General features: G+C 45.4%; 73 non-coding genes across 73 annotated transcripts; all 73 read left to right on the top strand.

Annotated features, from left to right (window-relative positions):
• The first annotated feature begins 56 nt into the window (after positions 1-56).
• On the top strand, positions 57-175 carry LOC132297945 (5S ribosomal RNA). The gene has a single exon (XR_009479462.1). It is a non-coding gene; the product is annotated as a 5S ribosomal RNA (ribosomal RNA).
• A 139-nt stretch (positions 176-314) lies between these two features.
• Positions 315-433, top strand: LOC132296766 (5S ribosomal RNA). Its single transcript, XR_009478657.1, has one exon. It is a non-coding gene; the product is annotated as a 5S ribosomal RNA (ribosomal RNA).
• A 139-nt stretch (positions 434-572) lies between these two features.
• LOC132297934 (5S ribosomal RNA) lies at positions 573-691 on the top strand. The gene has a single exon (XR_009479460.1). It is a non-coding gene; the product is annotated as a 5S ribosomal RNA (ribosomal RNA).
• A 139-nt stretch (positions 692-830) lies between these two features.
• Positions 831-949, top strand: LOC132297922 (5S ribosomal RNA). Its single transcript, XR_009479457.1, has one exon. It is a non-coding gene; the product is annotated as a 5S ribosomal RNA (ribosomal RNA).
• Positions 950-1,088: 139 nt separating this feature from the next.
• On the top strand, positions 1,089-1,207 carry LOC132297911 (5S ribosomal RNA). The gene has a single exon (XR_009479452.1). It is a non-coding gene; the product is annotated as a 5S ribosomal RNA (ribosomal RNA).
• Positions 1,208-1,570: 363 nt separating this feature from the next.
• Positions 1,571-1,689, top strand: LOC132297899 (5S ribosomal RNA). The gene has a single exon (XR_009479445.1). It is a non-coding gene; the product is annotated as a 5S ribosomal RNA (ribosomal RNA).
• Positions 1,690-1,828: 139 nt separating this feature from the next.
• Positions 1,829-1,947, top strand: LOC132297887 (5S ribosomal RNA). The gene has a single exon (XR_009479441.1). It is a non-coding gene; the product is annotated as a 5S ribosomal RNA (ribosomal RNA).
• A 139-nt stretch (positions 1,948-2,086) lies between these two features.
• LOC132297876 (5S ribosomal RNA) lies at positions 2,087-2,205 on the top strand. The gene has a single exon (XR_009479438.1). It is a non-coding gene; the product is annotated as a 5S ribosomal RNA (ribosomal RNA).
• A 139-nt stretch (positions 2,206-2,344) lies between these two features.
• On the top strand, positions 2,345-2,463 carry LOC132297864 (5S ribosomal RNA). The gene has a single exon (XR_009479434.1). It is a non-coding gene; the product is annotated as a 5S ribosomal RNA (ribosomal RNA).
• A 139-nt stretch (positions 2,464-2,602) lies between these two features.
• LOC132296973 (5S ribosomal RNA) lies at positions 2,603-2,721 on the top strand. Its single transcript, XR_009478853.1, has one exon. It is a non-coding gene; the product is annotated as a 5S ribosomal RNA (ribosomal RNA).
• Positions 2,722-2,856: 135 nt separating this feature from the next.
• LOC132297852 (5S ribosomal RNA) lies at positions 2,857-2,975 on the top strand. Its single transcript, XR_009479432.1, has one exon. It is a non-coding gene; the product is annotated as a 5S ribosomal RNA (ribosomal RNA).
• Positions 2,976-3,114: 139 nt separating this feature from the next.
• LOC132297840 (5S ribosomal RNA) lies at positions 3,115-3,233 on the top strand. Its single transcript, XR_009479429.1, has one exon. It is a non-coding gene; the product is annotated as a 5S ribosomal RNA (ribosomal RNA).
• A 139-nt stretch (positions 3,234-3,372) lies between these two features.
• Positions 3,373-3,491, top strand: LOC132297828 (5S ribosomal RNA). Its single transcript, XR_009479420.1, has one exon. It is a non-coding gene; the product is annotated as a 5S ribosomal RNA (ribosomal RNA).
• A 139-nt stretch (positions 3,492-3,630) lies between these two features.
• Positions 3,631-3,749, top strand: LOC132297816 (5S ribosomal RNA). The gene has a single exon (XR_009479417.1). It is a non-coding gene; the product is annotated as a 5S ribosomal RNA (ribosomal RNA).
• Positions 3,750-3,888: 139 nt separating this feature from the next.
• On the top strand, positions 3,889-4,007 carry LOC132297803 (5S ribosomal RNA). The gene has a single exon (XR_009479415.1). It is a non-coding gene; the product is annotated as a 5S ribosomal RNA (ribosomal RNA).
• A 139-nt stretch (positions 4,008-4,146) lies between these two features.
• Positions 4,147-4,265, top strand: LOC132296830 (5S ribosomal RNA). The gene has a single exon (XR_009478717.1). It is a non-coding gene; the product is annotated as a 5S ribosomal RNA (ribosomal RNA).
• A 139-nt stretch (positions 4,266-4,404) lies between these two features.
• On the top strand, positions 4,405-4,523 carry LOC132297792 (5S ribosomal RNA). The gene has a single exon (XR_009479411.1). It is a non-coding gene; the product is annotated as a 5S ribosomal RNA (ribosomal RNA).
• Positions 4,524-4,661: 138 nt separating this feature from the next.
• Positions 4,662-4,780, top strand: LOC132297779 (5S ribosomal RNA). The gene has a single exon (XR_009479406.1). It is a non-coding gene; the product is annotated as a 5S ribosomal RNA (ribosomal RNA).
• Positions 4,781-4,919: 139 nt separating this feature from the next.
• Positions 4,920-5,038, top strand: LOC132297767 (5S ribosomal RNA). Its single transcript, XR_009479401.1, has one exon. It is a non-coding gene; the product is annotated as a 5S ribosomal RNA (ribosomal RNA).
• A 139-nt stretch (positions 5,039-5,177) lies between these two features.
• LOC132296821 (5S ribosomal RNA) lies at positions 5,178-5,296 on the top strand. The gene has a single exon (XR_009478709.1). It is a non-coding gene; the product is annotated as a 5S ribosomal RNA (ribosomal RNA).
• A 139-nt stretch (positions 5,297-5,435) lies between these two features.
• On the top strand, positions 5,436-5,554 carry LOC132297755 (5S ribosomal RNA). The gene has a single exon (XR_009479396.1). It is a non-coding gene; the product is annotated as a 5S ribosomal RNA (ribosomal RNA).
• Positions 5,555-5,693: 139 nt separating this feature from the next.
• Positions 5,694-5,812, top strand: LOC132297744 (5S ribosomal RNA). Its single transcript, XR_009479393.1, has one exon. It is a non-coding gene; the product is annotated as a 5S ribosomal RNA (ribosomal RNA).
• A 363-nt stretch (positions 5,813-6,175) lies between these two features.
• Positions 6,176-6,294, top strand: LOC132297732 (5S ribosomal RNA). The gene has a single exon (XR_009479391.1). It is a non-coding gene; the product is annotated as a 5S ribosomal RNA (ribosomal RNA).
• Positions 6,295-6,433: 139 nt separating this feature from the next.
• Positions 6,434-6,552, top strand: LOC132297720 (5S ribosomal RNA). The gene has a single exon (XR_009479384.1). It is a non-coding gene; the product is annotated as a 5S ribosomal RNA (ribosomal RNA).
• Positions 6,553-6,691: 139 nt separating this feature from the next.
• On the top strand, positions 6,692-6,810 carry LOC132297709 (5S ribosomal RNA). Its single transcript, XR_009479375.1, has one exon. It is a non-coding gene; the product is annotated as a 5S ribosomal RNA (ribosomal RNA).
• Positions 6,811-6,949: 139 nt separating this feature from the next.
• LOC132297696 (5S ribosomal RNA) lies at positions 6,950-7,068 on the top strand. The gene has a single exon (XR_009479366.1). It is a non-coding gene; the product is annotated as a 5S ribosomal RNA (ribosomal RNA).
• A 139-nt stretch (positions 7,069-7,207) lies between these two features.
• On the top strand, positions 7,208-7,326 carry LOC132296972 (5S ribosomal RNA). The gene has a single exon (XR_009478852.1). It is a non-coding gene; the product is annotated as a 5S ribosomal RNA (ribosomal RNA).
• Positions 7,327-7,465: 139 nt separating this feature from the next.
• Positions 7,466-7,584, top strand: LOC132297684 (5S ribosomal RNA). Its single transcript, XR_009479355.1, has one exon. It is a non-coding gene; the product is annotated as a 5S ribosomal RNA (ribosomal RNA).
• A 139-nt stretch (positions 7,585-7,723) lies between these two features.
• Positions 7,724-7,842, top strand: LOC132297673 (5S ribosomal RNA). Its single transcript, XR_009479344.1, has one exon. It is a non-coding gene; the product is annotated as a 5S ribosomal RNA (ribosomal RNA).
• A 139-nt stretch (positions 7,843-7,981) lies between these two features.
• LOC132297662 (5S ribosomal RNA) lies at positions 7,982-8,100 on the top strand. The gene has a single exon (XR_009479340.1). It is a non-coding gene; the product is annotated as a 5S ribosomal RNA (ribosomal RNA).
• A 139-nt stretch (positions 8,101-8,239) lies between these two features.
• LOC132297650 (5S ribosomal RNA) lies at positions 8,240-8,358 on the top strand. Its single transcript, XR_009479339.1, has one exon. It is a non-coding gene; the product is annotated as a 5S ribosomal RNA (ribosomal RNA).
• Positions 8,359-8,497: 139 nt separating this feature from the next.
• On the top strand, positions 8,498-8,616 carry LOC132296829 (5S ribosomal RNA). Its single transcript, XR_009478716.1, has one exon. It is a non-coding gene; the product is annotated as a 5S ribosomal RNA (ribosomal RNA).
• A 139-nt stretch (positions 8,617-8,755) lies between these two features.
• LOC132297638 (5S ribosomal RNA) lies at positions 8,756-8,874 on the top strand. Its single transcript, XR_009479337.1, has one exon. It is a non-coding gene; the product is annotated as a 5S ribosomal RNA (ribosomal RNA).
• A 139-nt stretch (positions 8,875-9,013) lies between these two features.
• LOC132297627 (5S ribosomal RNA) lies at positions 9,014-9,132 on the top strand. Its single transcript, XR_009479328.1, has one exon. It is a non-coding gene; the product is annotated as a 5S ribosomal RNA (ribosomal RNA).
• Positions 9,133-9,271: 139 nt separating this feature from the next.
• LOC132297615 (5S ribosomal RNA) lies at positions 9,272-9,390 on the top strand. Its single transcript, XR_009479316.1, has one exon. It is a non-coding gene; the product is annotated as a 5S ribosomal RNA (ribosomal RNA).
• A 139-nt stretch (positions 9,391-9,529) lies between these two features.
• LOC132297602 (5S ribosomal RNA) lies at positions 9,530-9,648 on the top strand. The gene has a single exon (XR_009479306.1). It is a non-coding gene; the product is annotated as a 5S ribosomal RNA (ribosomal RNA).
• Positions 9,649-9,787: 139 nt separating this feature from the next.
• On the top strand, positions 9,788-9,906 carry LOC132297591 (5S ribosomal RNA). Its single transcript, XR_009479295.1, has one exon. It is a non-coding gene; the product is annotated as a 5S ribosomal RNA (ribosomal RNA).
• A 139-nt stretch (positions 9,907-10,045) lies between these two features.
• On the top strand, positions 10,046-10,164 carry LOC132297580 (5S ribosomal RNA). The gene has a single exon (XR_009479284.1). It is a non-coding gene; the product is annotated as a 5S ribosomal RNA (ribosomal RNA).
• A 139-nt stretch (positions 10,165-10,303) lies between these two features.
• LOC132297569 (5S ribosomal RNA) lies at positions 10,304-10,422 on the top strand. Its single transcript, XR_009479273.1, has one exon. It is a non-coding gene; the product is annotated as a 5S ribosomal RNA (ribosomal RNA).
• Positions 10,423-10,561: 139 nt separating this feature from the next.
• Positions 10,562-10,679, top strand: LOC132296992 (5S ribosomal RNA). Its single transcript, XR_009478871.1, has one exon. It is a non-coding gene; the product is annotated as a 5S ribosomal RNA (ribosomal RNA).
• Positions 10,680-10,818: 139 nt separating this feature from the next.
• On the top strand, positions 10,819-10,938 carry LOC132297036 (5S ribosomal RNA). Its single transcript, XR_009478913.1, has one exon. It is a non-coding gene; the product is annotated as a 5S ribosomal RNA (ribosomal RNA).
• A 139-nt stretch (positions 10,939-11,077) lies between these two features.
• On the top strand, positions 11,078-11,196 carry LOC132296827 (5S ribosomal RNA). Its single transcript, XR_009478715.1, has one exon. It is a non-coding gene; the product is annotated as a 5S ribosomal RNA (ribosomal RNA).
• A 139-nt stretch (positions 11,197-11,335) lies between these two features.
• LOC132297557 (5S ribosomal RNA) lies at positions 11,336-11,454 on the top strand. Its single transcript, XR_009479262.1, has one exon. It is a non-coding gene; the product is annotated as a 5S ribosomal RNA (ribosomal RNA).
• A 139-nt stretch (positions 11,455-11,593) lies between these two features.
• Positions 11,594-11,712, top strand: LOC132297548 (5S ribosomal RNA). Its single transcript, XR_009479252.1, has one exon. It is a non-coding gene; the product is annotated as a 5S ribosomal RNA (ribosomal RNA).
• Positions 11,713-11,851: 139 nt separating this feature from the next.
• LOC132297547 (5S ribosomal RNA) lies at positions 11,852-11,970 on the top strand. Its single transcript, XR_009479251.1, has one exon. It is a non-coding gene; the product is annotated as a 5S ribosomal RNA (ribosomal RNA).
• A 139-nt stretch (positions 11,971-12,109) lies between these two features.
• Positions 12,110-12,228, top strand: LOC132297546 (5S ribosomal RNA). The gene has a single exon (XR_009479250.1). It is a non-coding gene; the product is annotated as a 5S ribosomal RNA (ribosomal RNA).
• A 139-nt stretch (positions 12,229-12,367) lies between these two features.
• On the top strand, positions 12,368-12,486 carry LOC132297545 (5S ribosomal RNA). Its single transcript, XR_009479249.1, has one exon. It is a non-coding gene; the product is annotated as a 5S ribosomal RNA (ribosomal RNA).
• Positions 12,487-12,625: 139 nt separating this feature from the next.
• Positions 12,626-12,744, top strand: LOC132297544 (5S ribosomal RNA). Its single transcript, XR_009479248.1, has one exon. It is a non-coding gene; the product is annotated as a 5S ribosomal RNA (ribosomal RNA).
• Positions 12,745-12,883: 139 nt separating this feature from the next.
• Positions 12,884-13,002, top strand: LOC132297542 (5S ribosomal RNA). The gene has a single exon (XR_009479246.1). It is a non-coding gene; the product is annotated as a 5S ribosomal RNA (ribosomal RNA).
• A 139-nt stretch (positions 13,003-13,141) lies between these two features.
• On the top strand, positions 13,142-13,260 carry LOC132297540 (5S ribosomal RNA). The gene has a single exon (XR_009479244.1). It is a non-coding gene; the product is annotated as a 5S ribosomal RNA (ribosomal RNA).
• A 139-nt stretch (positions 13,261-13,399) lies between these two features.
• LOC132297539 (5S ribosomal RNA) lies at positions 13,400-13,518 on the top strand. The gene has a single exon (XR_009479243.1). It is a non-coding gene; the product is annotated as a 5S ribosomal RNA (ribosomal RNA).
• Positions 13,519-13,657: 139 nt separating this feature from the next.
• Positions 13,658-13,776, top strand: LOC132297529 (5S ribosomal RNA). The gene has a single exon (XR_009479241.1). It is a non-coding gene; the product is annotated as a 5S ribosomal RNA (ribosomal RNA).
• Positions 13,777-13,915: 139 nt separating this feature from the next.
• Positions 13,916-14,034, top strand: LOC132297518 (5S ribosomal RNA). Its single transcript, XR_009479240.1, has one exon. It is a non-coding gene; the product is annotated as a 5S ribosomal RNA (ribosomal RNA).
• A 139-nt stretch (positions 14,035-14,173) lies between these two features.
• Positions 14,174-14,292, top strand: LOC132297507 (5S ribosomal RNA). The gene has a single exon (XR_009479239.1). It is a non-coding gene; the product is annotated as a 5S ribosomal RNA (ribosomal RNA).
• Positions 14,293-14,431: 139 nt separating this feature from the next.
• LOC132297496 (5S ribosomal RNA) lies at positions 14,432-14,550 on the top strand. Its single transcript, XR_009479238.1, has one exon. It is a non-coding gene; the product is annotated as a 5S ribosomal RNA (ribosomal RNA).
• A 139-nt stretch (positions 14,551-14,689) lies between these two features.
• LOC132297485 (5S ribosomal RNA) lies at positions 14,690-14,808 on the top strand. Its single transcript, XR_009479236.1, has one exon. It is a non-coding gene; the product is annotated as a 5S ribosomal RNA (ribosomal RNA).
• Positions 14,809-14,947: 139 nt separating this feature from the next.
• Positions 14,948-15,066, top strand: LOC132297473 (5S ribosomal RNA). The gene has a single exon (XR_009479234.1). It is a non-coding gene; the product is annotated as a 5S ribosomal RNA (ribosomal RNA).
• Positions 15,067-15,205: 139 nt separating this feature from the next.
• Positions 15,206-15,324, top strand: LOC132297462 (5S ribosomal RNA). Its single transcript, XR_009479233.1, has one exon. It is a non-coding gene; the product is annotated as a 5S ribosomal RNA (ribosomal RNA).
• A 139-nt stretch (positions 15,325-15,463) lies between these two features.
• On the top strand, positions 15,464-15,582 carry LOC132297449 (5S ribosomal RNA). Its single transcript, XR_009479231.1, has one exon. It is a non-coding gene; the product is annotated as a 5S ribosomal RNA (ribosomal RNA).
• A 139-nt stretch (positions 15,583-15,721) lies between these two features.
• On the top strand, positions 15,722-15,840 carry LOC132297438 (5S ribosomal RNA). The gene has a single exon (XR_009479230.1). It is a non-coding gene; the product is annotated as a 5S ribosomal RNA (ribosomal RNA).
• A 139-nt stretch (positions 15,841-15,979) lies between these two features.
• On the top strand, positions 15,980-16,098 carry LOC132297426 (5S ribosomal RNA). Its single transcript, XR_009479229.1, has one exon. It is a non-coding gene; the product is annotated as a 5S ribosomal RNA (ribosomal RNA).
• A 139-nt stretch (positions 16,099-16,237) lies between these two features.
• Positions 16,238-16,356, top strand: LOC132297415 (5S ribosomal RNA). Its single transcript, XR_009479227.1, has one exon. It is a non-coding gene; the product is annotated as a 5S ribosomal RNA (ribosomal RNA).
• A 139-nt stretch (positions 16,357-16,495) lies between these two features.
• LOC132296923 (5S ribosomal RNA) lies at positions 16,496-16,614 on the top strand. Its single transcript, XR_009478805.1, has one exon. It is a non-coding gene; the product is annotated as a 5S ribosomal RNA (ribosomal RNA).
• A 354-nt stretch (positions 16,615-16,968) lies between these two features.
• LOC132297015 (5S ribosomal RNA) lies at positions 16,969-17,087 on the top strand. Its single transcript, XR_009478893.1, has one exon. It is a non-coding gene; the product is annotated as a 5S ribosomal RNA (ribosomal RNA).
• Positions 17,088-17,227: 140 nt separating this feature from the next.
• On the top strand, positions 17,228-17,346 carry LOC132297403 (5S ribosomal RNA). The gene has a single exon (XR_009479226.1). It is a non-coding gene; the product is annotated as a 5S ribosomal RNA (ribosomal RNA).
• Positions 17,347-17,485: 139 nt separating this feature from the next.
• LOC132297391 (5S ribosomal RNA) lies at positions 17,486-17,604 on the top strand. The gene has a single exon (XR_009479225.1). It is a non-coding gene; the product is annotated as a 5S ribosomal RNA (ribosomal RNA).
• Positions 17,605-17,743: 139 nt separating this feature from the next.
• Positions 17,744-17,862, top strand: LOC132297379 (5S ribosomal RNA). The gene has a single exon (XR_009479224.1). It is a non-coding gene; the product is annotated as a 5S ribosomal RNA (ribosomal RNA).
• Positions 17,863-18,001: 139 nt separating this feature from the next.
• On the top strand, positions 18,002-18,120 carry LOC132296794 (5S ribosomal RNA). The gene has a single exon (XR_009478684.1). It is a non-coding gene; the product is annotated as a 5S ribosomal RNA (ribosomal RNA).
• A 139-nt stretch (positions 18,121-18,259) lies between these two features.
• On the top strand, positions 18,260-18,378 carry LOC132297367 (5S ribosomal RNA). Its single transcript, XR_009479222.1, has one exon. It is a non-coding gene; the product is annotated as a 5S ribosomal RNA (ribosomal RNA).
• A 139-nt stretch (positions 18,379-18,517) lies between these two features.
• Positions 18,518-18,636, top strand: LOC132297355 (5S ribosomal RNA). Its single transcript, XR_009479213.1, has one exon. It is a non-coding gene; the product is annotated as a 5S ribosomal RNA (ribosomal RNA).
• Positions 18,637-18,775: 139 nt separating this feature from the next.
• LOC132297344 (5S ribosomal RNA) lies at positions 18,776-18,894 on the top strand. Its single transcript, XR_009479203.1, has one exon. It is a non-coding gene; the product is annotated as a 5S ribosomal RNA (ribosomal RNA).
• Positions 18,895-19,033: 139 nt separating this feature from the next.
• LOC132297331 (5S ribosomal RNA) lies at positions 19,034-19,152 on the top strand. Its single transcript, XR_009479191.1, has one exon. It is a non-coding gene; the product is annotated as a 5S ribosomal RNA (ribosomal RNA).
• Positions 19,153-19,291: 139 nt separating this feature from the next.
• Positions 19,292-19,410, top strand: LOC132296820 (5S ribosomal RNA). The gene has a single exon (XR_009478708.1). It is a non-coding gene; the product is annotated as a 5S ribosomal RNA (ribosomal RNA).
• Positions 19,411-19,414: the final 4 nt, after the last annotated feature.

Here is a 19,414-nt window from a genome sequence, read left to right as displayed (position 1 = left end):
GGGCAATAGAACGGTAGCGGAAGGGGTTTATAGGGAAATGGAGGCGAGAATATGTCGGGTGCGATCATACCAGCACTAATGCACCGGATCCCATCAGAACTCCGCAGTTAAGCGTGCTTGGGCGAGAGTAGTACTAGGATGGGTGACCCCCTGGGAAGTCCTCGTGTTGCACCCCTTTTTAGTCCGGTTTTGTATTTTTAATTTTAATTTTAATTTTATTAATATGTATTTATTTATTTCCCGGCGAATGCGTCGGAAGGGCAATAGAACGGTAGCGGAAGGGGTTTATAGGGAAATGGAGGCGAGAATATGTCGGGTGCGATCATACCAGCACTAATGCACCGGATCCCATCAGAACTCCGCAGTTAAGCGTGCTTGGGCGAGAGTAGTACTAGGATGGGTGACCCCCCGGGAAGTCCTCGTGTTGCACCCCTTTTTAGTCCGGTTTTGTATTTTTAATTTTAATTTTAATTTTATTAATATGTATTTATTTATTTCCCGGCGAATGCGTCGGAAGGGCAATAGAACGGTAGCGGAAGGGGTTTATAGGGAAATGGAGGCGAGAATATGTCGGGTGCGATCATACCAGCACTAATGCACCGGATCCCATCAGAACTCCGCAGTTAAGCGTGCTTGGGCGAGAGTAGTACTAGGATGGGTGACCCCCTGGGAAGTCCTCGTGTTGCACCCCTTTTTAGTCCGGTTTTGTATTTTTAATTTTAATTTTAATTTTATTAATATGTATTTATTTATTTCCCGGCGAATGCGTCGGAAGGGCAATAGAACGGTAGCGGAAGGGGTTTATAGGGAAATGGAGGCGAGAATATGTCGGGTGCGATCATACCAGCACTAATGCACCGGATCCCATCAGAACTCCGCAGTTAAGCGTGCTTGGGCGAGAGTAGTACTAGGATGGGTGACCCCCTGGGAAGTCCTCGTGTTGCACCCCTTTTTAGTCCGGTTTTGTATTTTTAATTTTAATTTTAATTTTATTAATATGTATTTATTTATTTCCCGGCGAATGCGTCGGAAGGGCAATAGAACGGTAGCGGAAGGGGTTTATAGGGAAATGGAGGCGAGAATATGTCGGGTGCGATCATACCAGCACTAATGCACCGGATCCCATCAGAACTCCGCAGTTAAGCGTGCTTGGGCGAGAGTAGTACTAGGATGGGTGACCCCCTGGGAAGTCCTCGTGTTGCACCCCTTTTTAGTCCGGTTTTGTATTTTTAATTTTAATTTTAATTTTATTAATATGTATTTATTTATTTCCCGGCGAATGCGTCGGAAGGGCAATAGAACGGTAGCGGAAGGGGTTTATAGGGAAATGGAGGCGAGAATATGTCGGGTGCGATCATACCAGCACTAATGCACCGGATCCCATCAGAACTCCGCAGTTAAGCGTGCTTGGAAGTCCTCGTGTTGCACCCCTTTTTAGTCCGGTTTTGTATTTTTAATTTTAATTTTAATTTTATTAATATGTATTTATTTATTTCCCGGCGAATGCGTCGGAAGGGCAATAGAACGGTAGCGGAAGGGGTTTATAGGGAAATGGAGGCGAGAATATGTCGGGTGCGATCATACCAGCACTAATGCACCGGATCCCATCAGAACTCCGCAGTTAAGCGTGCTTGGGCGAGAGTAGTACTAGGATGGGTGACCCCCTGGGAAGTCCTCGTGTTGCACCCCTTTTTAGTCCGGTTTTGTATTTTTAATTTTAATTTTAATTTTATTAATATGTATTTATTTATTTCCCGGCGAATGCGTCGGAAGGGCAATAGAACGGTAGCGGAAGGGGTTTATAGGGAAATGGAGGCGAGAATATGTCGGGTGCGATCATACCAGCACTAATGCACCGGATCCCATCAGAACTCCGCAGTTAAGCGTGCTTGGGCGAGAGTAGTACTAGGATGGGTGACCCCCTGGGAAGTCCTCGTGTTGCACCCCTTTTTAGTCCGGTTTTGTATTTTTAATTCTAATTTTAATTTTATTAATATGTATTTATTTATTTCCCGGCGAATGCGTCGGAAGGGCAATAGAACGGTAGCGGAAGGGGTTTATAGGGAAATGGAGGCGAGAATATGTCGGGTGCGATCATACCAGCACTAATGCACCGGATCCCATCAGAACTCCGCAGTTAAGCGTGCTTGGGCGAGAGTAGTACTAGGATGGGTGACCCCCTGGGAAGTCCTCGTGTTGCACCCCTTTTTAGTCCGGTTTTGTATTTTTAATTTTAATTTTAATTTTATTAATATGTATTTATTTATTTCCCGGCGAATGCGTCGGAAGGGCAATAGAACGGTAGCGGAAGGGGTTTATAGGGAAATGGAGGCGAGAATATGTCGGGTGCGATCATACCAGCACTAATGCACCGGATCCCATCAGAACTCCGCAGTTAAGCGTGCTTGGGCGAGAGTAGTACTAGGATGGGTGACCCCCTGGGAAGTCCTCGTGTTGCACCCCTTTTTAGTCCGGTTTTGTATTTTTAATTTTAATTTTAATTTTATTAATATGTATTTATTTATTTCCCGGCGAATGCGTCGGAAGGGCAATAGAACGGTAGCGGAAGGGGTTTATAGGGAAATGGAGGCGAGAATATGTCGGGTGCGATCATACCAGCACTAATGCACCGGATCCCATCAGAACTCCGCAGTTAAGCGTGCTTAGGCGAGAGTAGTACTAGGATGGGTGACCCCCTGGGAAGTCCTCGTGTTGCACCCCTTTTTAGTCCGGTTTTGTATTTTTAATTTTATAATTTTATTAATGTGTATTTATTTATTTCCCGGCGAATGCGTCGGAAGGGCAATAGAACGGTAGCGGAAGGGGTTTATAGGGAAATGGAGGCGAGAATATGTCGGGTGCGATCATACCAGCACTAATGCACCGGATCCCATCAGAACTCCGCAGTTAAGCGTGCTTGGGCGAGAGTAGTACTAGGATGGGTGACCCCCTGGGAAGTCCTCGTGTTGCACCCCTTTTTAGTCCGGTTTTGTATTTTTAATTTTAATTTTAATTTTATTAATATGTATTTATTTATTTCCCGGCGAATGCGTCGGAAGGGCAATAGAACGGTAGCGGAAGGGGTTTATAGGGAAATGGAGGCGAGAATATGTCGGGTGCGATCATACCAGCACTAATGCACCGGATCCCATCAGAACTCCGCAGTTAAGCGTGCTTGGGCGAGAGTAGTACTAGGATGGGTGACCCCCTGGGAAGTCCTCGTGTTGCACCCCTTTTTAGTCCGGTTTTGTATTTTTAATTTTAATTTTAATTTTATTAATATGTATTTATTTATTTCCCGGCGAATGCGTCGGAAGGGCAATAGAACGGTAGCGGAAGGGGTTTATAGGGAAATGGAGGCGAGAATATGTCGGGTGCGATCATACCAGCACTAATGCACCGGATCCCATCAGAACTCCGCAGTTAAGCGTGCTTGGGCGAGAGTAGTACTAGGATGGGTGACCCCCTGGGAAGTCCTCGTGTTGCACCCCTTTTTAGTCCGGTTTTGTATTTTTAATTTTAATTTTAATTTTATTAATATGTATTTATTTATTTCCCGGCGAATGCGTCGGAAGGGCAATAGAACGGTAGCGGAAGGGGTTTATAGGGAAATGGAGGCGAGAATATGTCGGGTGCGATCATACCAGCACTAATGCACCGGATCCCATCAGAACTCCGCAGTTAAGCGTGCTTGGGCGAGAGTAGTACTAGGATGGGTGACCCCCTGGGAAGTCCTCGTGTTGCACCCCTTTTTAGTCCGGTTTTGTATTTTTAATTTTAATTTTAATTTTATTAATATGTATTTATTTATTTCCCGGCGAATGCGTCGGAAGGGCAATAGAACGGTAGCGGAAGGGGTTTATAGGGAAATGGAGGCGAGAATATGTCGGGTGCGATCATACCAGCACTAATGCACCGGATCCCATCAGAACTCCGCAGTTAAGCGTGCTTGGGCGAGAGTAGTACTAGGATGGGTGACCCCCTGGGAAGTCCTCGTGTTGCACCCCTTTTTAGTCCGGTTTTGTATTTTTAATTTTAATTTTAATTTTATTAAAATGTATTTATTTATTTCCCGGCGAATGCGTCGGAAGGGCAATAGAACGGTAGCGGAAGGGGTTTATAGGGAAATGGAGGCGAGAATATGTCGGGTGCGATCATACCAGCACTAGTGCACCGGATCCCATCAGAACTCCGCAGTTAAGCGTGCTTGGGCGAGAGTAGTACTAGGATGGGTGACCCCCTGGGAAGTCCTCGTGTTGCACCCCTTTTTAGTCCGGTTTTGTATTTTTAATTTTAATTTTAATTTTATTAATATGTATTTATTTATTTCCCGGCGAATGCGTCGGAAGGGCAATAGAACGGTAGCGGAAGGGGTTTATAGGGAAATGGAGGCGAGAATATGTCGGGTGCGATCATACCAGCACTAATGCACCGGATCCCATCAGAACTCCGCAGTTAAGCGTGCTTGGGCGAGAGTAGTACTAGGATGGGTGACCCCCTGGGAAGTCCTCGTGTTGCACCCCTTTTTAGTCCGGTTTTGTATTTTTAATTTTAATTTTAATTTTATTAATATGTATTTATTTATTCCCGGCGAATGCGTCGGAAGGGCAATAGAACGGTAGCGGAAGGGGTTTATAGGGAAATGGAGGCGAGAATATGTCGGGTGCGATCATACCAGCACTAATGCACCGGATCCCATCAGAACTCCGCAGTTAAGCGTGCTTGGGCGAGAGTAGTACTAGGATGGGTGACCCCCTGGGAAGTCCTCGTGTTGCACCCCTTTTTAGTCCGGTTTTGTATTTTTAATTTTAATTTTAATTTTATTAATATGTATTTATTTATTTCCCGGCGAATGCGTCGGAAGGGCAATAGAACGGTAGCGGAAGGGGTTTATAGGGAAATGGAGGCGAGAATATGTCGGGTGCGATCATACCAGCACTAATGCACCGGATCCCATCAGAACTCCGCAGTTAAGCGTGCTTGGGCGAGAGTAGTACTAGGATGGGTGACCCCCTGGGAAGTCCTCGTGTTGCACCCCTTTTTAGTCCGGTTTTGTATTTTTAATTTTAATTTTAATTTTATTAATATGTATTTATTTATTTCCCGGCGAATGCGTCGGAAGGGCAATAGAACGGTAGCGGAAGGGGTTTATAGGGAAATGGAGGCGAGAATATGTCGGGTGCGATCATACCAGCACTAATGCACCGGATCCCATCAGAACTCCGCAGTTAAGCGTGCTTGGGCGAGAGTAGTACTAGGATGGGTGACCCCCTGGGAAGTCCTCGCGTTGCACCCCTTTTTAGTCCGGTTTTGTATTTTTAATTTTAATTTTAATTTTATTAATATGTATTTATTTATTTCCCGGCGAATGCGTCGGAAGGGCAATAGAACGGTAGCGGAAGGGGTTTATAGGGAAATGGAGGCGAGAATATGTCGGGTGCGATCATACCAGCACTAATGCACCGGATCCCATCAGAACTCCGCAGTTAAGCGTGCTTGGGCGAGAGTAGTACTAGGATGGGTGACCCCCTGGGAAGTCCTCGTGTTGCACCCCTTTTTAGTCCGGTTTTGTATTTTTAATTTTAATTTTAATTTTATTAATATGTATTTATTTATTTCCCGGCGAATGCGTCGGAAGGGCAATAGAACGGTAGCGGAAGGGGTTTATAGGGAAATGGAGGCGAGAATATGTCGGGTGCGATCATACCAGCACTAATGCACCGGATCCCATCAGAACTCCGCAGTTAAGCGTGCTTGGGCGAGAGTAGTACTAGGATGGGTGACCCCCTGGGAAGTCCTCGTGTTGCACCCCTTTTTAGTCCGGTTTTGTATTTTTAATTTTAATTTTAATTTTATTAATATGTATTTATTTATTTCCCGGCGAATGCGTCGGAAGGGCAATAGAACGGTAGCGGAAGGGGTTTATAGGGAAATGGAGGCGAGAATATGTCGGGTGCGATCATACCAGCACTAATGCACCGGATCCCATCAGAACTCCGCAGTTAAGCGTGCTTGGAAGTCCTCGTGTTGCACCCCTTTTTAGTCCGGTTTTATATTTTTAATTTTAATTTTAATTTTATTAATATGTATTTATTTATTTCCCGGCGAATGCGTCGGAAGGGCAATAGAACGGTAGCGGAAGGGGTTTATAGGGAAATGGAGGCGAGAATATGTCGGGTGCGATCATACCAGCACTAATGCACCGGATCCCATCAGAACTCCGCAGTTAAGCGTGCTTGGGCGAGAGTAGTACTAGGATGGGTGACCCCCTGGGAAGTCCTCGTGTTGCACCCCTTTTTAGTCCGGTTTTGTATTTTTAATTTTAATTTTAATTTTATTAATATGTATTTATTTATTTCCCGGCGAATGCGTCGGAAGGGCAATAGAACGGTAGCGGAAGGGGTTTATAGGGAAATGGAGGCGAGAATATGTCGGGTGCGATCATACCAGCACTAATGCACCGGATCCCATCAGAACTCCGCAGTTAAGCGTGCTTGGGCGAGAGTAGTACTAGGATGGGTGACCCCCTGGGAAGTCCTCGTGTTGCACCCCTTTTTAGTCCGGTTTTGTATTTTTAATTCTAATTTTAATTTTATTAATATGTATTTATTTATTTCCCGGCGAATGCGTCGGAAGGGCAATAGAACGGTAGCGGAAGGGGTTTATAGGGAAATGGAGGCGAGAATATGTCGGGTGCGATCATACCAGCACTAATGCACCGGATCCCATCAGAACTCCGCAGTTAAGCGTGCTTGGGCGAGAGTAGTACTAGGATGGGTGACCCCCTGGGAAGTCCTCGTGTTGCACCCCTTTTTAGTCCGGTTTTGTATTTTTAATTTTAATTTTAATTTTATTAAAATGTATTTATTTATTTCCCGGCGAATGCGTCGGAAGGGCAATAGAACGGTAGCGGAAGGGGTTTATAGGGAAATGGAGGCGAGAATATGTCGGGTGCGATCATACCAGCACTAATGCACCGGATCCCATCAGAACTCCGCAGTTAAGCGTGCTTGGGCGAGAGTAGTACTAGGATGGGTGACCCCCTGGGAAGTCCTCGTGTTGCACCCCTTTTTAGTCCGGTTTTGTATTTTTAATTTTAATTTTAATTTTATTAATATGTATTTATTTATTTCCCGGCGAATGCGTCGGAAGGGCAATAGAACGGTAGCGGAAGGGGTTTATAGGGAAATGGAGGCGAGAATATGTCGGGTGCGATCATACCAGCACTAATGCACCGGATCCCATCAGAACTCCGCAGTTAAGCGTGCTTAGGCGAGAGTAGTACTAGGATGGGTGACCCCCTGGGAAGTCCTCGTGTTGCACCCCTTTTTAGTCCGGTTTTGTATTTTTAATTTTAATTTTAATTTTATTAATGTGTATTTATTTATTTCCCGGCGAATGCGTCGGAAGGGCAATAGAACGGTAGCGGAAGGGGTTTATAGGGAAATGGAGGCGAGAATATGTCGGGTGCGATCATACCAGCACTAATGCACCGGATCCCATCAGAACTCCGCAGTTAAGCGTGCTTGGGCGAGAGTAGTACTAGGATGGGTGACCCCCTGGGAAGTCCTCGTGTTGCACCCCTTTTTAGTCCGGTTTTGTATTTTTAATTTTAATTTTAATTTTATTAATATGTATTTATTTATTTCCCGGCGAATGCGTCGGAAGGGCAATAGAACGGTAGCGGAAGGGGTTTATAGGGAAATGGAGGCGAGAATATGTCGGGTGCGATCATACCAGCACTAATGCACCGGATCCCATCAGAACTCCGCAGTTAAGCGTGCTTGGGCGAGAGTAGTACTAGGATGGGTGACCCCCTGGGAAGTCCTCGTGTTGCACCCCTTTTTAGTCCGGTTTTGTATTTTTAATTTTAATTTTAATTTTATTAATATGTATTTATTTATTTCCCGGCGAATGCGTCGGAAGGGCAATAGAACGGTAGCGGAAGGGGTTTATAGGGAAATGGAGGCGAGAATATGTCGGGTGCGATCATACCAGCACTAATGCACCGGATCCCATCAGAACTCCGCAGTTAAGCGTGCTTGGGCGAGAGTAGTACTAGGATGGGTGACCCCCTGGGAAGTCCTCGTGTTGCACCCCTTTTTAGTCCGGTTTTGTATTTTTAATTTTAATTTTAATTTTATTAATATGTATTTATTTATTTCCCGGCGAATGCGTCGGAAGGGCAATAGAACGGTAGCGGAAGGGGTTTATAGGGAAATGGAGGCGAGAATATGTCGGGTGCGATCATACCAGCACTAATGCACCGGATCCCATCAGAACTCCGCAGTTAAGCGTGCTTGGGCGAGAGTAGTACTAGGATGGGTGACCCCCTGGGAAGTCCTCGTGTTGCACCCCTTTTTAGTCCGGTTTTGTATTTTTAATTTTAATTTTAATTTTATTAATATGTATTTATTTATTTCCCGGCGAATGCGTCGGAAGGGCAATAGAACGGTAGCGGAAGGGGTTTATAGGGAAATGGAGGCGAGAATATGTCGGGTGCGATCATACCAGCACTAGTGCACCGGATCCCATCAGAACTCCGCAGTTAAGCGTGCTTGGGCGAGAGTAGTACTAGGATGGGTGACCCCCTGGGAAGTCCTCGTGTTGCACCCCTTTTTAGTCCGGTTTTGTATTTTTAATTTTAATTTTAATTTTATTAATATGTATTTATTTATTTCCCGGCGAATGCGTCGGAAGGGCAATAGAACGGTAGCGGAAGGGGTTTATAGGGAAATGGAGGCGAGAATATGTCGGGTGCGATCATACCAGCACTAATGCACCGGATCCCATCAGAACTCCGCAGTTAAGCGTGCTTGGGCGAGAGTAGTACTAGGATGGGTGACCCCCTGGGAAGTCCTCGTGTTGCACCCCTTTTTAGTCCGGTTTTGTATTTTTAATTTTAATTTTAATTTTATTAATATGTATTTATTTATTTCCCGGCGAATGCGTCGGAAGGGCAATAGAACGGTAGCGGAAGGGGTTTATAGGGAAATGGAGGCGAGAATATGTCGGGTGCGATCATACCAGCACTAATGCACCGGATCCCATCAGAACTCCGCAGTTAAGCGTGCTTGGGCGAGAGTAGTACTAGGATGGGTGACCCCCTGGGAAGTCCTCGTGTTGCACCCCTTTTTAGTCCGGTTTTGTATTTTTAATTTTAATTTTAATTTTATTAATATGTATTTATTTATTTCCCGGCGAATGCGTCGGAAGGGCAATAGAACGGTAGCGGAAGGGGTTTATAGGGAAATGGAGGCGAGAATATGTCGGGTGCGATCATACCAGCACTAATGCACCGGATCCCATCAGAACTCCGCAGTTAAGCGTGCTTGGGCGAGAGTAGTACTAGGATGGGTGACCCCCTGGGAAGTCCTCGTGTTGCACCCCTTTTTAGTCCGGTTTTGTATTTTTAATTTTAATTTTAATTTTATTAATATGTATTTATTTATTTCCCGGCGAATGCGTCGGAAGGGCAATAGAACGGTAGCGGAAGGGGTTTATAGGGAAATGGAGGCGAGAATATGTCGGGTGCGATCATACCAGCACTAATGCACCGGATCCCATCAGAACTCCGCAGTTAAGCGTGCTTGGGCGAGAGTAGTACTAGGATGGGTGACCCCCTGGGAAGTCCTCGTGTTGCACCCCTTTTTAGTCCGGTTTTGTATTTTTAATTTTAATTTTAATTTTATTAATATGTATTTATTTATTTCCCGGCGAATGCGTCGGAAGGGCAATAGAACGGTAGCGGAAGGGGTTTATAGGGAAATGGAGGCGAGAATATGTCGGGTGCGATCATACCAGCACTAATGCACCGGATCCCATCAGAACTCCGCAGTTAAGCGTGCTTGGGCGAGAGTAGTACTAGGATGGGTGACCCCCTGGGAAGTCCTCGTGTTGCACCCCTTTTTAGTCCGGTTTTGTATTTTTAATTTTAATTTTAATTTTATTAATATGTATTTATTTATTTCCCGGCGAATGCGTCGGAAGGGCAATAGAACGGTAGCGGAAGGGGTTTATAGGGAAATGGAGGCGAGAATATGTCGGGTGCGATCATACCAGCACTAATGCACCGGATCCCATCAGAACTCCGCAGTTAAGCGTGCTTGGGCGAGAGTAGTACTAGGATGGGTGACCCCCTGGGAAGTCCTCGTGTTGCACCCCTTTTTAGTCCGGTTTTGTATTTTTAATTTTAATTTTAATTTTATTAATATGTATTTATTTATTTCCCGGCGAATGCGTCGGAAGGGCAATAGAACGGTAGCGGAAGGGGTTTATAGGGAAATGGAGGCGAGAATATGTCGGGTGCGATCATACCAGCACTAATGCACCGGATCCCATCAGAACTCCGCAGTTAAGCGTGCTTGGGCGAGAGTAGTACTAGGATGGGTGACCCCCTGGGAAGTCCTCGTGTTGCACCCCTTTTTAGTCCGGTTTTGTATTTTTAATTTTAATTTTAATTTTATTAATATGTATTTATTTATTTCCCGGCGAATGCGTCGGAAGGGCAATAGAACGGTAGCGGAAGGGGTTTATAGGGAAATGGAGGCGAGAATATGTCGGGTGCGATCATACCAGCACTAATGCACCGGATCCCATCAGAACTCCGCAGTTAAGCGTGCTTGGGCGAGAGTAGTACTAGGATGGGTGACCCCTGGGAAGTCCTCGTGTTGCACCCCTTTTTAGTCCGGTTTTGTATTTTTAATTTTAATTTTAATTTTATTAATATGTATTTATTTATTTCCCGGCGAATGCGTCGGAAGGGCAATAGAACGGTAGCGGAAGGGGTTTATAGGGAAATGGAGGCGAGAATATGTCGGGTGCGATCATACCAGCACTAATGCACCGGATCCCATCAGAACTCCGCAGTTAAGCGTGCTTGGGCCGAGAGTAGTACTAGGATGGGTGACCCCCTGGGAAGTCCTCGTGTTGCACCCCTTTTTAGTCCGGTTTTGTATTTTTAATTTTAATTTTAATTTTATTAAAATGTATTTATTTATTTCCCGGCGAATGCGTCGGAAGGGCAATAGAACGGTAGCGGAAGGGGTTTATAGGGAAATGGAGGCGAGAATATGTCGGGTGCGATCATACCAGCACTAGTGCACCGGATCCCATCAGAACTCCGCAGTTAAGCGTGCTTGGGCGAGAGTAGTACTAGGATGGGTGACCCCCTGGGAAGTCCTCGTGTTGCACCCCTTTTTAGTCCGGTTTTGTATTTTTAATTTTAATTTTAATTTTATTAATATGTATTTATTTATTTCCCGGCGAATGCGTCGGAAGGGCAATAGAACGGTAGCGGAAGGGGTTTATAGGGAAATGGAGGCGAGAATATGTCGGGTGCGATCATACCAGCACTAATGCACCGGATCCCATCAGAACTCCGCAGTTAAGCGTGCTTGGGCGAGAGTAGTACTAGGATGGGTGACCCCCTGGGAAGTCCTCGTGTTGCACCCCTTTTTAGTCCGGTTTTGTATTTTTAATTTTAATTTTAATTTTATTAATATGTATTTATTTATTTCCCGGCGAATGCGTCGGAAGGGCAATAGAACGGTAGCGGAAGGGGTTTATAGGGAAATGGAGGCGAGAATATGTCGGGTGCGATCATACCAGCACTAATGCACCGGATCCCATCAGAACTCCGCAGTTAAGCGTGCTTGGGCGAGAGTAGTACTAGGATGGGTGACCCCCTGGGAAGTCCTCGTGTTGCACCCCTTTTTAGTCCGGTTTTGTATTTTTAATTTTAATTTTAATTTTATTAATATGTATTTATTTATTTCCCGGCGAATGCGTCGGAAGGGCAATAGAACGGTAGCGGAAGGGGTTTATAGGGAAATGGAGGCGAGAATATGTCGGGTGCGATCATACCAGCACTAATGCACCGGATCCCATCAGAACTCCGCAGTTAAGCGTGCTTGGGCGAGAGTAGTACTAGGATGGGTGACCCCCTGGGAAGTCCTCGTGTTGCACCCCTTTTTAGTCCGGTTTTGTATTTTTAATTTTAATTTTAATTTTATTAATATGTATTTATTTATTTCCCGGCGAATGCGTCGGAAGGGCAATAGAACGGTAGCGGAAGGGGTTTATAGGGAAATGGAGGCGAGAATATGTCGGGTGCGATCATACCAGCACTAATGCACCGGATCCCATCAGAACTCCGCAGTTAAGCGTGCTTGGGCGAGAGTAGTACTAGGATGGGTGACCCCCTGGGAAGTCCTCGTGTTGCACCCCTTTTTAGTCCGGTTTTGTATTTTTAATTTTAATTTTAATTTTATTAATATGTATTTATTTATTTCCCGGCGAATGCGTCGGAAGGGCAATAGAACGGTAGCGGAAGGGGTTTATAGGGAAATGGAGGCGAGAATATGTCGGGTGCGATCATACCAGCACTAATGCACCGGATCCCATCAGAACTCCGCAGTTAAGCGTGCTTGGGCGAGAGTAGTACTAGGATGGGTGACCCCCTGGGAAGTCCTCGTGTTGCACCCCTTTTTAGTCCGGTTTTGTATTTTTAATTCTAATTTTAATTTTATTAATATGTATTTATTTATTTCCCGGCGAATGCGTCGGAAGGGCAATAGAACGGTAGCGGAAGGGGTTTATAGGGAAATGGAGGCGAGAATATGTCGGGTGCGATCATACCAGCACTAATGCACCGGATCCCATCAGAACTCCGCAGTTAAGCGTGCTTGGGCGAGAGTAGTACTAGGATGGGTGACCCCCTGGGAAGTCCTCGTGTTGCACCCCTTTTTAGTCCGGTTTTGTATTTTTAATTTTAATTTTAATTTTATTAATATGTATTTATTTATTTCCCGGCGAATGCGTCGGAAGGGCAATAGAACGGTAGCGGAAGGGGTTTATAGGGAAATGGAGGCGAGAATATGTCGGGTGCGATCATACCAGCACTAATGCACCGGATCCCATCAGAACTCCGCAGTTAAGCGTGCTTGGGCGAGAGTAGTACTAGGATGGGTGACCCCCTGGGAAGTCCTCGTGTTGCACCCCTTTTTAGTCCGGTTTTGTATTTTTAATTTTAATTTTAATTTTATTAATATGTATTTATTTATTTCCCGGCGAATGCGTCGGAAGGGCAATAGAACGGTAGCGGAAGGGGTTTATAGGGAAATGGAGGCGAGAATATGTCGGGTGCGATCATACCAGCACTAATGCACCGGATCCCATCAGAACTCCGCAGTTAAGCGTGCTTGGGCGAGAGTAGTACTAGGATGGGTGACCCCCTGGGAAGTCCTCGTGTTGCACCCCTTTTTAGTCCGGTTTTGTATTTTTAATTCTAATTTTAATTTTATTAATATGTATTTATTTATTTCCCGGCGAATGCGTCGGAAGGGCAATAGAACGGTAGCGGAAGGGGTTTATAGGGAAATGGAGGCGAGAATATGTCGGGTGCGATCATACCAGCACTAATGCACCGGATCCCATCAGAACTCCGCAGTTAAGCGTGCTTGGGCGAGAGTAGTACTAGGATGGGTGACCCCCTGGGAAGTCCTCGTGTTGCACCCCTTTTTAGTCCGGTTTTGCATTTTTAATTTTAATTTTAATTTTATTAATATGTATTTATTTATTTCCCGGCGAATGCGTCGGAAGGGCAATAGAACGGTAGCGGAAGGGGTTTATAGGGAAATGGAGGCGAGAATATGTCGGGTGCGATCATACCAGCACTAATGCACCGGATCCCATCAGAACTCCGCAGTTAAGCGTGCTTGGGCGAGAGTAGTACTAGGATGGGTGACCCCCTGGGAAGTCCTCGTGTTGCACCCCTTTTTAGTCCGGTTTTGTATTTTTAATTTTAATTTTAATTTTATTAATATGTATTTATTTATTTCCCGGCGAATACGTCGGAAGGGCAATAGAACGGTAGCGGAAGGGGTTTATAGGGAAATTGAGGCGAGAATATGTCGGGTGCGATCATACCAGCACTAATGCACCGGATCCCATCAGAACTCCGCAGTTAAGCGTGCTTGGGCGAGAGTAGTACTAGGATGGGTGACCCCCTGGGAAGTCCTCGTGTTGCACCCCTTTTTAGTCCGGTTTTGTATTTTTAATTTTAATTTTAATTTTATTAATATGTATTTATTTATTTCCCGGCGAATGCGTCGGAAGGGCAATAGAACGGTAGCGGAAGGGGTTTATAGGGAAATGGAGGCGAGAATATGTCGGGTGCGATCATACCAGCACTAATGCACCGGATCCCATCAGAACTCCGCAGTTAAGCGTGCTTGGGCGAGAGTAGTACTAGGATGGGTGACCCCCTGGGAAGTCCTCGTGTTGCACCCCTTTTTAGTCCGGTTTTGCATTTTTAATTTTAATTTTAATTTTATTAATATGTATTTATTTATTTCCCGGCGAATGCGTCGGAAGGGCAATAGAACGGTAGCGGAAGGGGTTTATAGGGAAATGGAGGCGAGAATATGTCGGGTGCGATCATACCAGCACTAATGCACCGGATCCCATCAGAACTCCGCAGTTAAGCGTGCTTGGGCGAGAGTAGTACTAGGATGGGTGACCCCCTGGGAAGTCCTCGTGTTGCACCCCTTTTTAGTCCGGTTTTGTATTTTTAATTTTAATTTTAATTTTATTAATATGTATTTATTTATTTCCCGGCGAATTCGTCGGAAGGGCAATAGAACGGTAGCGGAAGGGGTTTATAGGGAAATGGAGGCGAGAATATGTCGGGTGCGATCATACCAGCACTAATGCACCGGATCCCATCAGAACTCCGCAGTTAAGCGTGCTTGGGCGAGAGTAGTACTAGGATGGGTGACCCCCTGGGAAGTCCTCGTGTTGCACCCCTTTTTAGTCCGGTTTTGTATTTTTAATTTTAATTTTAATTTTATTAATATGTATTTATTTATTTCCCGGCGAATGCGTCGGAAGGGCAATAGAACGGTAGCGGAAGGGGTTTATAGGGAAATGGAGGCGAGAATATGTCGGGTGCGATCATACCAGCACTAATGCACCGGATCCCATCAGAACTCCGCAGTTAAGCGTGCTTGGGCGAGAGTAGTACTAGGATGGGTGACCCCCTGGGAAGTCCTCGTGTTGCACCCCTTTTTAGTCCGGTTTTGTATTTTTAATTTTAATTTTAATTTTATTAATATGTATTTATTTATTTCCCGGCGAATGCGTCGGAAGGGCAATAGAACGGTAGCGGAAGGGGTTTATAGGGAAATGGAGGCGAGAATATGTCGGGTGCGATCATACCAGCACTAATGCACCGGATCCCATCAGAACTCCGCAGTTAAGCGTGCTTGGGCGAGAGTAGTACTAGGATGGGTGACCCCCTGGGAAGTCCTCGTGTTGCACCCCTTTTTAGTCCGGTTTTGTATTTTTAATTTTAATTTTAATTTTATTAATATGTATTTATTTATTTCCCGGCGAATGCGTCGGAAGGGCAATAGAACGGTAGCGGAAGGTGTTTATAGGGAAATGGAGGCGAGAATATGTCGGGTGCGATCATACCAGCACTAATGCACCGGATCCCATCAGAACTCCGCAGTTAAGCGTGCTTGGGCGAGAGTAGTACTAGGATGGGTGACCCCCTGGGAAGTCCTCGTGTTGCACCCCTTTTTAGTCCGGTTTTGTATTTTTAATTCTAATTTTAATTTTATTAATATGTATTTATTTATTTCCCGGCGAATGCGTCGGAAGGGCAATAGAACGGTAGCGGAAGGGGTTTATAGGGAAATGGAGGCGAGAATATGTCGGGTGCGATCATACCAGCACTAATGCACCGGATCCCATCAGAACTCCGCAGTTAAGCGTGCTTGGGCGAGAGTAGTACTAGGATGGGTGACCCCCTGGGAAGTCCTCGTGTTGCACCCCTTTTTAGTCCGGTTTTGTATTTTTAATTTTAATTTTAATTTTATTAATATGTATTTATTTATTTCCCGGCGAATGCGTCGGAAGGGCAATAGAACGGTAGCGGAAGGGGTTTATAGGGAAATGGAGGCGAGAATATGTCGGGTGCGATCATACCAGCACTAATGCACCGGATCCCATCAGAACTCCGCAGTTAAGCGTGCTTGGGCGAGAGTAGTACTAGGATGGGTGACCCCCTGGGAAGTCCTCGTGTTGCACCCCTTTTTAGTCCGGTTTTGTATTTTTAATTTTAATTTTAATTTTATTAATATGTATTTATTTATTTCCCGGCGAATGCGTCGGAAGGGCAATAGAACGGTAGCGGAAGGGGTTTATAGGGAAATGGAGGCGAGAATATGTCGGGTGCGATCATACCAGCACTAATGCACCGGATCCCATCAGAACTCCGCAGTTAAGCGTGCTTGGGCGAGAGTAGTACTAGGATGGGTGACCCCCTGGGAAGTCCTCGTGTTGCACCCCTTTTTAGTCCGGTTTTGTATTTTTAATTCTAATTTTAATTTTATTAATATGTATTTATTTATTTCCCGGCGAATGCGTCGGAAGGGCAATAGAACGGTAGCGGAAGGGGTTTATAGGGAAATGGAGGCGAGAATATGTCGGGTGCGATCATACCAGCACTAATGCACCGGATCCCATCAGAACTCCGCTGTTAAGCGTGCTTGGGCGAGAGTAGTACTAGGATGGGTGACCCCCTGGGAAGTCCTCGTGTTGCACCCCTTTTTAGTCCGGTTTTGCATTTTTAATTTTAATTTTAATTTTATTAATATGTATTTATTTATTTCCCGGCGAATGCGTCGGAAGGGCAATAGAACGGTAGCGGAAGGGGTTTATAGGGAAATGGAGGCGAGAATATGTCGGGTGCGATCATACCAGCACTAATGCACCGGATCCCATCAGAACTCCGCAGTTAAGAAGTCCTCGTGTTGCACCCCTTTTTAGTCCGGTTTTGTATTTTTAATTTTAATTTTAATTTTATTAATATGTATTTATTTATTTCCCGGCGAATGCGTCGGAAGGGCAATAGAACGGTAGCGGAAGTGGTTTATAGGGAAATGGAGGCGAGAATATGTCGGGTGCGATCATACCAGCACTAATGCACCGGATCCCATCAGAACTCCGCAGTTAAGCGTGCTTTGGCGAGAGTAGTACTAGGATGGGTGACCCCCTGGGAAGTCCTCGTGTTGCACCCCTTTTTAGTCCGGTTTTGTATTTTTAATTTTAATTTTAATTTTATTAATATGTATTTATTTATTTCCCGGCGAATGCGTCGGAAGGGCAATAGAACGGTAGCGGAAGGGGTTTTATAGGGAAATGGAGGCGAGAATATGTCGGGTGCGATCATACCAGCACTAATGCACCGGATCCCATCAGAACTCCGCAGTTAAGCGTGCTTGGGCGAGAGTAGTACTAGGATGGGTGACCCCCTGGGAAGTCCTCGTGTTGCACCCCTTTTTAGTCCGGTTTTGTATTTTTAATTTTAATTTTAATTTTATTAATATGTATTTATTTATTTCCCGGCGAATGCGTCGGAAGGGCAATAGAACGGTAGCGGAAGGGGTTTATAGGGAAATGGAGGCGAGAATATGTCGGGTGCGATCATACCAGCACTAATGCACCGGATCCCATCAGAACTCCGCAGTTAAGCGTGCTTGGGCGAGAGTAGTACTAGGATGGGTGACCCCCTGGGAAGTCCTCGTGTTGCACCCCTTTTTAGTCCGGTTTTGTATTTTTAATTTTAATTTTAATTTTATTAATATGTATTTATTTATTTCCCGGCGAATGCGTCGGAAGGGCAATAGAACGGTAGCGGAAGGGGTTTATAGGGAAATGGAGGCGAGAATATGTCGGGTGCGATCATACCAGCACTAATGCACCGGATCCCATCAGAACTCCGCAGTTAAGCGTGCTTGGGCGAGAGTAGTACTAGGATGGGTGACCCCCTGGGAAGTCCTCGTGTTGCACCCCTTTTTAGTCCGGTTTTGTATTTTTAATTTTAATTTTAATTTTATTAATATGTATTTATTTATTTCCCGGCGAATGCGTCGGAAGGGCAATAGAACGGTAGCGGAAGGGGTTTATAGGGAAATGGAGGCGAGAATATGTCGGGTGCGATCATACCAGCACCAATGCACCGGATCCCATCAGAACTCCGCAGTTAAGCGTGCTTGGGCGAGAGTAGTACTAGGATGGGTGACCCCCTGGGAAGTCCTCGTGTTGCACCCCTTTTTAGTACGGTTTTGTATTTTTAATTTTAATTTTAATTTTATTAATATGTATTTATTTATTTCCCGGCGAATGCGTCGGAAGGGCAATAGAACGGTAGCGGAAGGGGTTTATAGGGAAATGGAGGCGAGAATATGTCGGGTGCGATCATACCAGCACTAATGCACCGGATCCCATCAGAACTCCGCAGTTAAGCGTGCTTGGGCGAGAGTAGTACTAGGATGGGTGACCCCCTGGGAAGTCCTCGTGTTGCACCCCTTTTTAGTCCGGTTTTGTATTTTTAATTTTAATTTTAATTTTATTAATATGTATTTATTTATTTCCCGGCGAATGCGTCGGAAGGGCAATAGAACGGTAGCGGAAGGGGTTTATAGGGAAATGGAGGCGAGAATATGTCGGGTGCGATCATACCAGCACTAATGCACCGGATCCCATCAGAACTCCGCAGTTAAGCGTGCTTGGGCGAGAGTAGTACTAGGATGGGTGACCCCCTGGGAAGTCCTCGTGTTGCACCCCTTTTTAGTCCGGTTTTGTATTTTTAATTTTAATTTTAATTTTATTAATATGTATTTATTTATTTCCCGGCGAATGCGTCGGAAGGGCAATAGAACGGTAGCGGAAGGGGTTTATAGGGAAATGGAGGCGAGAATATGTCGGGTGCGATCATACCAGCACTAATGCACCGGATCCCATCAGAACTCCGCAGTTAAGCGTGCTTGGGCGAGAGTAGTACTAGGATGGGTGACCCCCTGGGAAGTCCTCGTGTTGCACCCCTTTTTAGTCCGGTTTTGTATTTTTAATTTTAATTTTAATTTTATTAATATGTATTTATTTATTTCCCGGCGAATGCGTCGGAAGGGCAATAGAACGGTAGCGGAAGGGGTTTATAGGGAAATGGAGGCGAGAATATGTCGGGTGCGATCATACCAGCACTAATGCACCGGATCCCATCAGAACTCCGCAGTTAAGCGTGCTTGGGCGAGAGTAGTACTAGGATGGGTGACCCCCTGGGAAGTCCTCGTGTTGCACCCCTTTTTAGTCCGGTTTTGTATTTTTAATTTTAATTTTAATTTTATTAATATGTATTTATTTATTTCCCGGCGAATGCGTCGGAAGGGCAATAGAACGGTAGCGGAAGGGGTTTATAGGGAAATGGAGGCGAGAATATGTCGGGTGCGATCATACCAGCACTAATGCACCGGATCCCATCAGAACTCCGCAGTTAAGCGTGCTTGGGCGAGAGTAGTACTAGGATGGGTGACCCCCTGGGAAGTCCTCGCGTTGCACCCCTTTT

This window comes from Cornus florida, unplaced genomic scaffold, assembly GCF_030987335.1.
Source record: "Cornus florida cultivar Cherokee Brave unplaced genomic scaffold, ASM3098733v1 CherokeeBrave_3.0.0_Hap2_Chr02, whole genome shotgun sequence".
NCBI classification, from domain to species: domain Eukaryota; kingdom Viridiplantae; phylum Streptophyta; class Magnoliopsida; order Cornales; family Cornaceae; genus Cornus; species Cornus florida.
The sequence above is the reverse complement of the archived record's forward strand: the minus strand, read 5'-3'. Positions and strand labels throughout refer to the sequence as shown.